This window comes from Saccopteryx bilineata, chromosome 3 (assembly GCF_036850765.1).
Source record: "Saccopteryx bilineata isolate mSacBil1 chromosome 3, mSacBil1_pri_phased_curated, whole genome shotgun sequence".
Lineage (NCBI taxonomy): Eukaryota > Metazoa > Chordata > Mammalia > Chiroptera > Emballonuridae > Saccopteryx > Saccopteryx bilineata.
The window spans coordinates 274,468,702-274,484,421 of record NC_089492.1 but is presented as its reverse complement, the minus strand read 5'-3'; the positions used below and the strand labels follow the sequence as shown (position 1 = coordinate 274,484,421).

General features: G+C 47.7%; 1 protein-coding gene and 1 pseudogene across 3 annotated transcripts in view; one reads left to right on the top strand and one right to left on the bottom strand.

Moving 5' to 3' along the window:
• PAQR7 (progestin and adipoQ receptor family member 7) overlaps positions 1 to 15,720 on the bottom strand; it is a 146,136-nt gene that overhangs the window by 23,646 nt on the left and 106,770 nt on the right. The window lies entirely within an intron of this gene.
• LOC136330073 (large ribosomal subunit protein eL42-like) lies at positions 4,611 to 7,099 on the top strand (annotated as a pseudogene).

The window sequence follows — 15,720 nt, the reverse complement described above, 5'->3', positions numbered from 1 at the left end:
GCACAGGCTCATCAGCTTAAGCATGGGTCGCCCAGCTTGAGTGTGGGATCATAGATGTGACCGCACGGTCACTGGCTGGAGCCCAAGGTCACTGGCTTGAGCAAAGGGTCACTTGGTCTGCTGTAACCCCATGGTCAAGGCACATATGAGAAAGCAATCAATGAACAATTAAGGTGCTACAACAATGTGCTTCTCATCTCTCTCTCTCCCTTCCTACCTGTCTGTCCCTCTCTCTGACTCTCTCTTTCTCTGTCAAAAAAAAAAAAAAAAGTGGCCTGACTTGTGGTGGCGCAGTGGATAAGGCGTCAACCTGGAAACGCTGAGGTTGCCGGTTCGGGGCCCTGGGCTTGCCTGGTCAAGGCACATATGGGAGTTGATGCTTTCTGCTCCTCCCCCCTTCTCTCTCTCTCTCTCTCTCTCTCTCTCTCTCTCTCCCCTCTCTATAATGAATAAATAAAATTAAAAAAAAAAAAGTGGTTGCCCAGGGAGTCAGTGAGCGAGTGCAATTTCTGAAATCCTAAAGCCCTGGGTCCACATTCCAGCACAACCACTTATTAGTTGTGTGAATGGGGCTAATAACATCCCTGCAAAACGGGGATGATAATAACACCTCCCTCAGAGAGAGGAATGCAGTCCTGTGTTTGGCTCATAGAAAAGAAAAAAAAAGCACGAAAGAAATATGTTGACCATTATGATTTGCTAAAATAATGGCTAGGTGAGGAGAATAGACACGTCACATTCCTCCCTATCACATGTTTACTTCAAACCATACCACCTTTGGATCAAATGAAAACGTACAGAAGTCAGGTCTGGCTTCTAGATTACACCAGAGAGTAAACTCCTCAAAGGCAGGCATTTTTGCCTGTTTTTTGTTTGTTTGTTTTTTCTTTTTTTAGCGAGAGACAGAGACAGTAAGTGAGAGAGATGAGAAGCATCAATTAGTAGTTGCAGCACTTAAGTTGTTCATTGATTACTTCTCATACATGCCTTGACCAGGGGGCCTCCAGCCAAGCCAGTGACCTTGGGCTTCAAGCCAGTGATCATGGGATCATGTCGATGATCCCACACTCAAGCTAGATAAGCCTGCACTCAAGCCAGATGAGCCCACGCTCAAGCTGGTGACCTCAAGGTTTTGAACCCGGGTCCTCAGTGTCCCCGGGTGGATGCTCTATCCACTGTTCCACCACCAGTCAGGCGTCGTTGCCTGTTTTATTCACTGCTGAAATCTTAGCATCTAAATCAGGGGTCCCCAAACTTTTTACACAGGGGGCCAGTTCACTGTCCCTCAGACCGTGAGGGCTGGACTATAAAAAAAACTATGAACAAATTCCTATGCACACTGCACATATCTTTTTTTTTATTTTTTTATTTTTTTATTTTTTTTTATTTTTTTTATTCATTTTAGAGAGGAGAGGGAGAGACAGAGAGAGAGAGAGAGGAGAGACAGAGAGAGAGGAGGGGGGAGGAGCTGGAAGCATCAACTCCTATATGTGCCTTGACCAGGCAAGCCCAGGGTTTTGAACCGGCAACCTCAGCACTTCCAGGTCGACGCTTTATCCCACTGCGCCACCACAGGTCAGGCGCACACTGCACATATCTTATTTTAAAGTAAAAAAACAAAACGGGAACAAATATAACATTTAAAATAAAGAACAAGTAAATTTAAATCAACAAACTGACCAGTATTTCAATGGGAACTATGCTCCTCTCACTGACCACCAATGAAAGAGGTGCCCCTTCCGGAAGTGCGGCGGGGGCCGGATAAATGGCTTCAGGGGGCCGCATGTGGCCCGCGGGCCGTAGTTTGGGGACCCATGATCTAAATAGTAGGTGCTCAATAAATATTTCTTGAAGGAATGAGCTTTGGCTCATCCTCCAAAATCTCAAACTCAACATGACTCCATAGCTATACTAACTGCATTCAGTAGCAAGCAATGAAAAGACATAAGGCAGTGGCTTAAACAAGTAAAAGGATTCACTTGCCTCTAATAACAAGAACCTGGGCTTTTTTTTTTTTTTTTTTTTTGTATTTTTCTGAAGCTGGAAACAGGGAGAGACAGTCAGACAGACTCCCGCATGCGCCCGACCGGGATCCACCTGGCACGCCCACCAGGGGCAACGCTCTGCCCACCAGGGGGCGATGCTCTGCCCCTCCAGGCCTCGCTCTGTCACCTGGGGCAGAGGCCAAGGAGCCATCCCCAGCGCCCAGGCCATCTTTGCTCCAATGGAGCCTCGCTGCGGGAGGGGAAGAGAGAGACAAAGAGGAAGGAGAGGGGGAGCTACTCCTGTGTGCCCTGGCTGGGAATCGAACCCGGGACTTCTGCATGCCAGGCCGACGCTCTACCACTGAGCCAACCGGCCAGGGCGAACGTGGGCTTTTGAAGTGGGGAAACAAAGTCTTTGGAGCCACCTCTGGAGCCAGAGCTGTCCTATCCCCTCCTCCCTCCTCTCTTCTACTTCTCGTTACAAGCAATAAAGACCATTTGTACTGTGGAGAAACAAAAAGAAGAAGAGGGTTAGGCAATCCAAGACTGGTATGTCAGCTCAGTGATATTATCAAGGACCAGGCTCCATATCTCTCTCAGGCCCAGCCAAATTATCATGGGGCTTTGACCCTCATAATCACAGTATGGCTGCTGTACCTTTAGTCGCATGTCTCCATGCAGGAAAAAGGAGGATGGGAAAAGAGCAAAAGATAGAGGAGGGGGCAGACAGGTCAACATTTAACACACACACACACACACACACACACACACACACACACACACACTCCCCTTCCCCTTCCAGGCTTCTGCGATAAGGAAGGAGAGAATGGATGCAGTAGGATCTGCCACATTGGCTAAATGGACACATTGCTTCTCTCCACCCCCTGCCCCCCACACACGTTACTTATCGAGGCTTCTTCATCTGAATAGGTGGCACCTCCATTCATTCAGCTGTTCAAGTGAAAGATCCAGGGGTCATTGTTCACCCCACGGTCCACACCTAGTCCATCAATATCCTGTTCGCTTCACTGTAACATAGATCCCGGGTCTGACCTGGTCTCCCCATCCTGTTGACTCCACCCTAGTCCAAGATACGCTCATCCCTCCCTGCCACACTCCTGCTCCTCTTACATCCATTCTCCTCTTTTTCAAAAATAATTTTATGTCACTTCTGGCCTAAAGCTCCCCAAGGTTTCTCATCACACAGAGAATACAGCGCAACTCCTCATCCTGGCCCCACAGGCCTACGTGGCTGTGCCCTCCTGGTACTGAACCCACTTGCTCACCTGATCCAGCCATGGGGGCCTTATTTATTTATTTTTAATGTCACAGAGACAAATAGAAACAGACAGGAAGGAAGGGAGGGAGATGAGAAGCATCAATTCTTCGTTGTGGCTCCTTCATTGTTTATTGATTGCTTTCTCATATGTGCCTTGATGGGGGGCTGTTTACAGCAGAGCAGAGTGACCCCTTGCTCAAGCCAGCGACCATGGGGTCATGTCTATGATCCTACGCTCAAGCCAGCAACCCCGCTCTCAAGCTGGTGAGCCAGCACTCAAGCCGGCGACATGGGGGTTTCGAACCTGGGTCCTCTGCATCCCAGTCTGACCTTCTATCCATTGCACTACCGCCTGGTCAGGCCAGCCATGTGGGCCTTATTTGTGCTCCGTCCTCACAACTGCTAGAACCTGCCTTTAGGTTTTTGTACCAGCTGTTTCCTCTGCCAGGAATACACTGCCCCCTACCCACCTTACCTATAGAGACCTTCACCCTCCTCCATAGCACCATCACCCGTTTTCATTATCTCTACTGCACTCATTATAATCTTTTTGCCTGTCTCCTCAACCAGAATATGAGCTCATGAGGACAGGGGCCTTATCCGCTGTGTGCATCGTAGTGTCCCCATGGCCTGAAAAAGTGCCTGGCATGTAGGAGAACTCAGTATTTGTTCACCAAATGAATGAATGAATGAATAGAGAGGCTTGTTTGGGGTAGTCCCGTAAGGGATATTCCTGCTCTTAGCCATCTAAAGAGAAAAGAGAGGAAGGACATTGGTGGGAAGGGACAAGTCAGAAACTGGAACCAATGAGTGATCATCTTCCCACCAACAGCCAAATCTTCCTCCCTGACTGTCCAAGTCAGGGGTCCCCAAACTTTTACACAGGGGGCCAGTTCACTGTCCCTCAGACCGCTGGAGGACCGGACTATAAAAAAAAACTATGAAAAAATCCCTATGCACACTGCACACATCTTATTTTAAAGTAAAAAACAAAACAAAACGGGAACAAATGCAATATTTAAAATAAAGAACAAGTAAATTTAAATCAACAAACTAACCAGTATTTCAATGGGAACTATGGGCCTGCTTTTGGCTAATGAGATGGTCAATGTGCTCCTCTTACTGACCACCAATGAAAGAGGTGCCCCTTCCGGAAGTGCGGCGGGGGCCAATAAATGGCCTCAGGGGGCTGCATGCGGCCCACGGGCCGGGCCGTAGTTTGGGAATCCCTGGTCCAAGTGATCCTGCCAGCGAGCATCTCTAGGATGGGAGTCAGAGTCCATCTGGAGAAAGCAGGAGGGAGGACGTGAGCACTGCCATATTGAACCTGCTGGATGCAGACCAGAATGGGACCTGACTATCTGGGGAATGGTGTTGAGAACACCGCCTGCTGGTTCTGCCGCTCACTAGCTATGGGTCAGTGCTGTAACCTCTCTGAACCTGTTTCCTTATCTGGAAAATGGAATAAGAATAGTATTGACTTTCACATGGATGTTTTCAGTATTTAATACAATGAAATATGTAAAATGCATATACAGTGCACAGCAAATAGTAAGTACTCAAAATACCTTAGCCAGGAGACAGGAGGAGGCAAGAAAGAGCAGAGAGAGGCAAAAACAGAGCATGGCTAGTAACACAGTGGCAGCCCAGTCTGACATGCTGGGAGTTTGATTCTCCCAGAAAATATACAGAAATATTAAGCATCCACACTTTAGCAACCCTTTCCCAAAATGGACTCCTGAGTTCTTCTGGTTCAACTTCCTTATTTTATAAATGCTCTGAGTCCCAGAAAGAACAAAAATTTCTCTGCAATGCCGAGTTAGCAGAACAGTCAAGCACAGAGAGATGGCGAGTTGGGGAGGAACACTCAGGGAGCTGGTGTGGTGGATCATGAGCCCTTTTCCCTTCAGTCTGCAGAAAGGTCTGCCTCCCTGTCCCCTCATCTGTAGTGAGGAATAATGGCAGGAACACTGGGCAGGAAGCGACAGGGGACTGACTTGTCTTACCCATCTCCCCGAGTACCAGCCGCTATGCGAAGTGCTTTGTTAAACCTAGCACAGGCTCAACATTCCTCCAGCCTGTGAGGGATTGTCCCCATTTTACAGGTGAAGGTACGGATGCCCAAGGTCCCTGACGAGCTAGCTAATAGCACTGGAACTTGAATCCCATTCTGTGTGACTCCAAAAAGCTCTGCTCTACTTCTGCCTGGGGATTGAGAGGCCTAGATTTGGGACCACCACTAACTGGCTGTCATGTTGGGCAAGTCCTTCTTTCTCTCTGGACTTAAGTTCTTCATTCTAAACAAAGACAGTAGACGCAAGGGCCTTTCCAGCTGGAGCTGGCATTCTTGGAATTCTAAACTAGCCCCTCCCAGCCTCCCGGGGCTGAGTCAGGAGGAAACCCTGCCAGGACACGCTGCAGGCTCTCATCTGGCCTTCTTGCCACAGGAGCCCTGCCCAGGGAGACCCCCCCACCTGCCCAGCCCCAGGCAGCAAAATGCCTGCTGCCCTCCCCTCCAGCGTGGTGCCCATCCCTCCACTCCTCAGCCCACGCCTCTCTCTGGGGCAAATCTCAACAGTTTGAGGAGATGAAGCCAAACAATGCACCAAGCCCTCCAGTTAGATGCCTATTTCCCCCAAACATTTGAGGCTTACAGACGCCTATAGATCAAGATTTAGGCCATTGCTTCTCAAACTAATTTTTGAAAAAAATTATCTGCTAAGAATATAGTTTTGAACTGACAACCTCAGCATTCCAGGATGGCTTTATCCAATGCGCCACCACAGGTCAGGCTAATATAGTTTTATAAAAATTAAAGAAATATACTAGATCGTGATAATAGTTATACAACACTGTGAAGGTACTTAATGACACTGAATTGTACACTTAAAATGGTTAAAGTGGCACGTTTTATGTTACGTATATTTTACAATAACAATTTTTTTTTTTTTTACAGAGTCAGAGAGAGGGACAGAGAGGAACAAACAGACAGGAATGGAGAGAGATGGGAAGCATCAATCATCAGTTTTTTGTTGTGACACCTTAGTTGTTCATTAATTGCTTTTTCATATGTGCCTTGACCATGGGCCTTCAGCAGACCGAGTAACCCCTTGCTCGAGCCAGCAACCTCGGGTTTAAGCTGGTGAGCCTTGCTCAAACCAGATGAGCCCGCACTCAAGCTGGTGACCTCGGGGTCTCGAACCTGGGTCCTCTGCATCCCAGTCTGACGCTCTATCCACTGCGCCACGGCCTGGTCAGGCTACAATAACAATTTTTGATGAAAATAAAAGAAACAGCTTTCCATGCCGATAGTGCTCTCGCAAATGTAGTAAACGTTCCTAAAATCTGTCGGACTTTCTGGAGATGTGGCAGGCATCAACCCCACAAAGTAACAATATGGCAAGGATTGTCTGTATGCACAGGGAAAGCAGCATTATGACAGGAAGCAGAACGGCTACGGTGGGCAGACTAAGCCAATTTTCCACAAAAACACTAAAACTACTAAGAAGAGGCCTGACCTGTGGTGGTGCAGTGGATAAAGCGTTGACCTGGAAATGCTGAGGTCGCTGGTTTGAAATCCTGGGCTTGCCTGGTCAAGGCACATATGGGAGTTGATGCTTCCTGCTCCTCCCCCCTTCTCTCTCTCTCTCTCCCTCTCTGTCTCCTTTCTAAAAAATGAATAAAAAAAAATAAAAAAATAAAACTACTAAGAAGATTGTGTTGAGGTTTGAGTGTGTTAAGCCCAACTGCAGATCTATGAGAACGCTGGCTACTGAGCAATGCAAGCATTTTGAACTGAGAAGGAGATAAGAGGAGAAAGGGCCAAGTGATGTAGTTCTAAGTTTCATATTTTGTTTTGTTACGTGACAATAAAATCTTGAGGATATATTTGTTTCAGAAAATAAAAGTAAATAAAAGATGCAAAATACTAGCCTTTACTAGTATTCAATAGATGTTTTAAGATTGTTGAGTTTCTAAATGCTTACTTTTTTTTTTTTTAAGACTTCACTTATTCATTTTAGAGAGAGAAGAGAGAGAAAGAGAAGGGGAGGAGCAGAAAGCATCAATTCTCATATGTGACTTGATCAGGCAAGCCCAAGGTTTCCAACTGGCGACCTCAATGTTCCAAGTCGGCGCTTTATCCCACTGCGCCACCACAGGTCAGGCTCTAAATACTTACTTTCCATTTCTGTACTTATCTCCTCCCAGACCAGCAACAGTTTGTGGACGGCAGCACTGATTCAGGCTGCTGAGAGGTAGACTCTGGCATTGCAGAGCCCCTTAGGAGACATTCCAGAAGAAACAATTCGCCTGCATCCCTGCTCCTCCAAGCAGGTACTTTTGGATACCAGGCCAGTCAACCCAAAACAGCCTCAAGCTGGACACGGACACACTGGTCCAAATGATGTCAGACCTCTCCTGCCCCCGCAGCCTGTCTCCCAGGGCCTTCTTTTTTTTTTTTTTTTTTTTTTTTTTTACAGAGACAGAGAGTCAGAGAGAGGGATAGATAGGGACAGACAGACAGGAACAGAGAGATGAGAAGCATCAATCGTTAGTTTTTTTTGTTGAGCGTTGCAACACCTTAGATGTTCATTGATTGCTTTCTCATATGTGCCTTGACCGCGGGCCTTCAGCAGACCGAGTAACCCCTTACTGAGCCAGCGACCTTGGGCTCAAGCTGATGAGCTTTTTACTCAAACCAGATGAGCCCGAGCTCAAGCTGGCGCCCTAGGAGTCTCGAACCTGGGTCCTCCGCACCCCAGTCCGACACTATCTACTGCACCACCGCCTGGTCAGGCTTCCAGGGCCTTCTTGATGTGAATGGTTATAGTGTCGCCATCAGCTGACCCTGAAGAGCACAGGGAGTTGTGGGGTGGGGTGAGCTGGGAGAGGAAAGTACAGGGTACAGGCGTGCTTTCTTTGTTCCTAACCTCTATGCCTAACTTGGCCCAAACGTCACCTCCTATAGAAAGGCATCCTGGGCCTGGGGGATGAGGAGCCTGTCTGTGCCCCAACATCATAGCACAAGTCTGCCTGTATTGCATTGAATGGCTGATACAGTATAAAGCCAGTAGTCAGGACCACCATCACAGCTGCCCAGCCCATAAGGTTCGCATTGGATTTGTACAGTCGGTAAAGAAACAATGGAGCCAAGAAGTGGTGGGCCATCATCTTTAATCCTAGCCTGTACCCAGTGGGCAAGTAAAAACACACACTGGGCTCCAAAACCCACTCACATTCAGTGCTCACAAAGCTACTGACTTATCCGAGTTTCCTAGAATCAAAGGTTTCTAGCTCACCAGACTTATTAACCTCTGTTCCCCAACTCTTTCCTTCTCCCTGCACAAACTCTGCACAAACTGGCTTTTCCTTCAGTACTCCACCATCTTGGCTGCTTCTCCTGGCCTCCTCCACGTGGCCTTTGCTCTCTTCTCTAATGCTAATCTCAGGAACCGAGAGAGCAAGCTCCCGGTCTGCCCCACTTTATAGTGCAGAAATCAAAACCTTTAATCCAATATACAAAATAGGGAAGTCTCTGATACAAAGTCACTTATCTGAGGCATGATGGGATTGCACCACCCCACATCAAAAAGGGTGGGAAAGGCCCTGGCCGGTTGGCTCAGTGGTAGAGCGTCGGCCTGGAGTGAAGGAGTCCCGGGTTCGATTCCTGGCCAGGGCACACAGGAGAGGTGCCCATTTGCTTCTCCACCCCTCCCCCTCTCCTTCCTCTCTGTCTCTCTCTTCCCCTCCCGCAGCGAGGCTCCATTGGAGCAAAGATGGCCCGGGCGCTGGGGATGGCTCTGTGGCCTCTGCCTCAGGCGCTAGAATGGCTCTGGACGCAACAGAGTGACACCTCAGAGGGGCAAAGCATTGCCCCCTGGTGGGCAAGCCGGGTGGATCCCGGTCGGGCGCATGTGGGAGTCTGTCTGACTGCCTCCCCGTTTCCAGCTTCAGAAAAATGAAAAAAAAAAAAAAAAAGGGTGGGAAAGGCTTAGTCCTAAAACCAAGCCCCAGGCTACAAGGATCCTGCCTGCCCACAGTCCACCCCCAACACACATTAATATCACCTGGGCAATGGGCTTCCACGTGGGCAGCGCCATCTTTAACTAAGTGAGCATAATATATTTTATCTGCCCAACATACGGTAAATTTGAAAGTGGTGCCTGCTCCTCTGGGGCATTAGGTGATGTTAATATGTGCCCTGGTTCAAAGGGATGACCAGATTTCAGGCTTTAGTGGGGTGCCCTGGGCCACACACAGTCTGCACAACTCTGAACAGTAGCCTCAGTGGCTAGAGTTCTGGGTTCAACTTTACTAGACTCTGGGGAAATGAAGAGCAGGAATTGGGTTTGGGACATCACATCTTAAGTACGGCAGTCTCTGCCTGGCTGAGCAACAGAAAGCACAGTTGGCTTTTTAAAAAATCTAGACACCGCCCTGGCCGGTTGGCTCAGCGGTAGAGCGTCGGCCTAGCGTGCGGAGGACCCGGGTTCGATTCCCGGCCAGGGCACACAGGAGAAGCGCACATTTGCTTCTCCACCCCTCCGCCGCGCTTTCCTCTCTGTCTCTCTCTTCCCCTCCCGCAGCCAAGGCTCCATTGGAGCAAAGATGGCCCGGGCGCTGGGGATGGCTCTGTGGCCTCTGCCCCAGGCGCTACAGTGGCTCTGGTCGCAACATGGCGACGCCCAGGATGGGCAGAGCATCGCCCCCTGGTGGGCAGAGCGTCACCCCTGGTGGGCGGGCCGGGTGGATCCCGGTCGGGCGCATGCGGGAGTCTGTCTGACTGTCTCTCCCCGTTTCCAGCTTCAGAAAAATGAAAAAAAAAAAAAAAAAAAAAATCTAGACACCATCTGGAATGCTGAGGTCGCCGGTTCAAATCCCTGGGCTTGCCCAGTCAAGGCACATATGGGAGTTGATTCTTCCTGCTTCTCCCTCCCTTCTCTCTCTCTGTGTCTCTATTCACTAAAATGAATAAATAAATAATTTTTAAAAAATCTAGACACCTAAACTGACCGGTGGTGGCGCAGTGGATAGAGCATCTACCTGGGACGCTGAGGTCCAGGTTCAAAACCTGAGGTCACCGGTTTAGGTGTAGGGCTACTGGCTTCAGTGCAGGATCATAGACATAATTCCAAGTTACTGGCTCGAGCACAAAAGTCACTAAAGTTCAAAGTCGGTGGCTTAAGCAAGGAGTCACTGGCTTGGCTTGACCTCCTCCATCAAGGCATGTAGGAGAAGCAAGCAATGAACAACTAAACTGAAGCAAGTACGAGTTCATGCTTCTCACCTCTCTCCTCTCCCTCTTTTCCTTCCTCTCTCAAATAAACAAAAAAACAAAACCAAAAAACAATCTGGACACCTAGCTTCTAATTTTATAAATTCTACCTCCAAAGGTCTAATGAGGGTCCTGGGTCTCTGAATTCTGAAAAAGTGCCATGTGACTCTGATGCCCAGCTGGTGTCTGGCCCATGTGAGGTGACAATGCAGCATGTCTGTGGAAGAGGGGTTGAGGGTGTCACTTTATTTTACTGTTCACTGTTTATTATACCTTTTGTACTGACCGGAGTTTGGATCTAAGAAAAAAGTTAAACTGACTGATGGAGTGGCTGTCATCATGTCAGAAATCCTGCAAACTCGAGGCCTAAAGCAGGGAGGGCCCACCAGTCAAAAGGCATGGAGAGCTGTAGAGCGCACGTTCTACCACAAGGGGGCAGCAGCTGCCCAGAGCCTGCCAATTGTGTCCAGGTGGGAATGTGAGCCAGTGCTGCTAGATCTTCGTTTTTCAGGATAGGCCTGAAATTAGATTTTCAAGTGGAATTCATTATCAACTAATTCAAACACCTAAAACACAGCATGAGCCTAACACAACATGCCTGCAGACCGATTCTGGCTGCAGGCCACCAGCTGGTGCCTTTGGATCTAGGAGGGCTGCCAGTAAAAATTAGGCACCCCTAAGGCAAGTCTGCAAAGCCAGGGCTTTGCTTCCAGAAAAACGGACTGACTCCCCATTGGGTCCGCAAAGCAAGCACCCGGAGATGGACCACCAGAATCAGTCACCCACAGGTAATGATTTAATGTGACACAAATTTCTTAACCTCCCACTGTGTCAGAGATGCAGTGGGGAATGTAACAGGCACAATTTCTTTTCTGGGGAACCCTTCTAACTAGGGAGACACACTTGAAACAAGTAGCTGCATAATGATTAGTTCATTTGTGATACATGTGAGGCTGCAGTATAGCATGAGGGTTAAAAGTTTGGGTTTGACATGAATACCCTGAATAGCCAAAGCAATCTTGAGAAGAAGAAAAAGAACAAAACTGGAGTATCACACTCCCTGATTTCAAACTATACTATAGTTATAGTAATCAAAACAGTACGGTATTGGCAGAAAAACAGACACAAACCAATGGAACAGAATTGAGATCCCAGAAATAAACCCACACATATATGGGCAACTAACTCAAGACAAAGGAGCCAAAAATATACCATGGAGAAAGTCTCTTCAGTAAATGATGTTGGGAGAATTGGAAAGCCACACGCAAAAGAATAATACCAGACTGCTATTTGACACCATACATAAAAATTAACTCAAAATTGATTAAAGACTTGAATGTAAGCCCTGAAACAATAAAATATATAGAAGAAAACAAAGCACTAAGTTTCTGCACCTTGGTCTCAGTGGTGTCTTTGTGAATTTGACTACAAAGGCAAGGAAAACAAAGACAAAAATAAACAAATGGGACTACATCAAACTAAAAGGCTTCTTGCACAGCAAAGGAAACCATCCATCATCAAAACAAAAAGGCAACTAACAAATGGGAGAACATATTTGCAAATGATACTTGCAATAAGGGATTAATAGCCACATTAATATGCAACTCAACATCAAAAAAACCAATCTGATTAAAAAATGGGCAGATGATCTGAATAGACATCCAAGGAAAACATACAGAAGGCCAACAGGCACACGAAAAGATGCTCAACATCACTGTTAGGGAAATGCAAATCAAAACCACAATGATACCACCTCACACCTGTTAGAATGGCTATTATAAAAAAGACAAGAAATAAGTGCCAGAATGTGAAGGAAAGGGACCCCTCATGCACCATTGGTGGGAATGTACATTAGTGCAGCCCCTGTGGAAAACCGTATGGAGTTTCCTTTAAAAATTAAAAGGGGGCCTGACCTGTGGTGGCGCAGTGGGTAAAGTGTCGACCTGGAAATGTTGAGGTCGCCGGTTCGAAACCCTGGGCTTGCCTGGTCAAGGCACATATGGGAGTTGATGCTTCCAGCTCCTCCCCCCCTTCTCTCTCTCTCTCTCTCTCTCTCTCTCCTCTCTACAATGAATAAATAAAAAATTTAAAAAAAAATTAAAAGGGGATGAGGGAGTACAGGGAGAGCAAATTGGATAAAAGGGAGTTAAATATGTAGTAATGGAAGGAAACTAGACTTTCAGTGGTGAGCATGAAATATAGATACTGAATCATAATGTTGCAGAGCTGTGAGAACAAGTTAAAGGGGTGCCTCGCTTCACTGGGAGCCCACCAAGGCCATCCTCCATCCCAGGGATACTGAGTCTTCTTGTAGGGGGAGCAGAAGGCCACAGTTGGGAAGCCTGTGCCTGAGGCCATCTGTACTCACAGAGGCTCAGTGCCCCTCACACCCACCATTCTGCTGAGGTTGGCAGCCATGGGTATTTCGCTCATCTCCCGCCTGTTTCTTCTTTCTTTGGAAGAAGAAAACAGCCCCCTTGCCCCAGTTGGACTTGGTGCCCAAGGACAGGGAAGGTCCCACTCAATCTTTTTTTTTTTTTTAAGATTTTATTTATTCATTTAAGAGAGAGAAGGAGGGAGGAGCAGGAAGCATGAACTCCCATATGTGCCTTGACCAGGCAAGCCCAGGTTTTCAAACTGGAGACCTCAGCATTCCAGGTTGACGTTTTATCCACTGTGCCACCACAGGTCAGGCCCCACTCAATCTTGACCATGCTGGGAGAAGGCTGGGCCTTTCCAGCTATGGGCCAGAGCCCCTCCCTTTTGGAGTTCATCAAACCCTACAACTAAGTTTTAAAAATCTGGGTGCCCCCACAGAACAAAAAACTCTCCCTGTGCCCCTAAGTACAGAATACCAGCTTCTTTTTAAATTTTTATTATTATTATTTATTCATTTTACAGAGGAGAGAGGGAGAGAAGGAGGGGGAAGAGCAGGAGGCATCAACTCCCATATGTGCCTTGACCAGGCAAGCCCAGGGTTTCGAACCAGCAACCTAGGTGTTACAGGTTGACACTTTATCCACTGCGCCACCACTGGTCAGGCCCAGAATACCAGCTTCTGATAGCAGAGGCCTCAGCCAGAGGGACACTGTGGCCCGTCTGTTTAACCTGGGTGAAGAGGCCTCAGCCAGAGGGACACTGTGGCCCGTCTGTTTGACCTGGGTGACAGCCATGTTTCTGGGGCCTTGGAGTTCAGCTTAGCGGGGGAATCCCAAGTAGCTGAGACATAGCCCCTGATCTCAGGAGTCTGCAATCTTAACAAGGTAGAGAAGACCCGGAACCAGTCTTGGAATGGGAGGGGAACTTCAGGACACCTAATGCAACCTAATGCCAAAGGGGGAAGCCCTTCTCTGAGGACCCAGGCCTTCACCTGTTGTTAATAAGTGATTCACACTTAATAGCGATCTAGACAGTTGAATTACAGTGAGGCCAAACTGTTATCTGGAAGGATAATTTTACAAGGGACACTAAAACATCCCTGGAAATCATGACCCTCTACCAGAACAACACCCATAGTAGAAAGGAACACCTTAATAAAGGGCCGGTGGGTGAGGGACGAAACCTCTCTGCCCTGGAATACCAGGTTACTCCCTCCACCAGACCACTAAAGCACACCTGGTTAGTATAAGCACAGGGCTGAGAACAGTGTTCTCAGCTAGGTGTTGTACAATTCTCTTCCCCATTCATGCCTAAGCACATAATGTGCTGGGACCCCCACTTCATCTTCCCATCACTAGCATGTAGCCGAATGTAGTCCACATTCCAGGTGTGTGTTAAATGTGGATTTAACCTGACCTGTGGTGGCACAGTGGATGAAATGTTGACCTGGAACACTGAGGTGCTGGTTTGAAACCCTGTGCTTGCCTGGTCAAGGCACATACGAGAAGCAACTATTGCCAGTTGATACTTCCCGCTCCTCCCCCCAACCCTGTCTCTCTACAATCAATCAATAAATTTTTTAATAAAAGTGGATTTAAGGGCCTTCACATCCCTCAAACCTCTTTTCCACCAAGGCCAGCAATTACCATGTCCAAGTATAAAAGTTTCAGTAAGGAACAAACCAAAGGGAATGGAGTGTGCTCCCTGGAGAGATCATCCTGGGAGAGATGCACTCTGAGGCCCGGACAGAGAACACTGCACAGAAATCTGCAGAAACCCATGGCACCTGCCATTTCTCCTTCCCAAATTATATGCAAAGAACTTTGGAGTAGAAGATAGTTAACTAACCCAGCTGAACCTTCTCATTTTATCCAGCAGGTAACTGAGGCCCAGGACTCAGGGCTTCTTCAAAGGTGGGAGGTGAAACAGAATAGCAGGGCTTGATTTTGTGTGTAAATCGCATCCCCTTCAGTCCCCGACATCACTGTCATGAGGTGGGTTCTCAGAACCATTATCTGATGCTGTCAGGGACACCATGGCTGGTCAGAGGATTGTTTCTCTGACTCAGCTTGAACCTTTCCTTGCTTTTTCCAGAGTTCTGTTCCCTTGTCGAGTCCTACATGAATACAAACTTACAGCCATCTGTAGGACACCTTGTATCATTACTTCAAATTTCTATCTTCAGGTCATCTCATACCCCAGCTACTCAGAACCATCTCACCCTTACAACCTCTCACACCTACTGAATGCCAGACTTAGGCCCCGAGGATGAACAATGCTGAGTTCCTACACACACACCTCCCCTTCATCTATGTTTAAATATTGTCTGAACCTATTGTCTTACTAAACTACACTTGATCTTGTTCCTTTTGGCTCTACATGGCCATAACTTTTTTTTCTATTTTTCCAAAATTATAAGTGGGAAGGCAGTCAGACACTCCTGCAAGTGCCCAACCGGGATCCACCTGACATGCCTACCAGGGGGCGATGCTCTGCCCCTCTGGGGCTATTGTGCCATTGAGGCTGGAGCCATTCTCAGTGCCTGGGCCAACTTTGCTCCAATGGAGCCTTGGCTGTTGGAGGGGAAGAGATAGAGAGGAAGGAGAAGGGGAACAGTGGAGAAGCAGATGGATGCTTCTCCTGTGTGCCCTGGTCAGTAATCGAACCCAGGACTTCCACACGCTGGACCAACCTCCTATCGCTAAGCTAACTGGCCAGGGCCTACATGGCCTAACTCTTTAAATTCATCTTTTTATTTTGAATTCCTAGAACTGATCACTTTGGCCTAAGTAAATTTATAA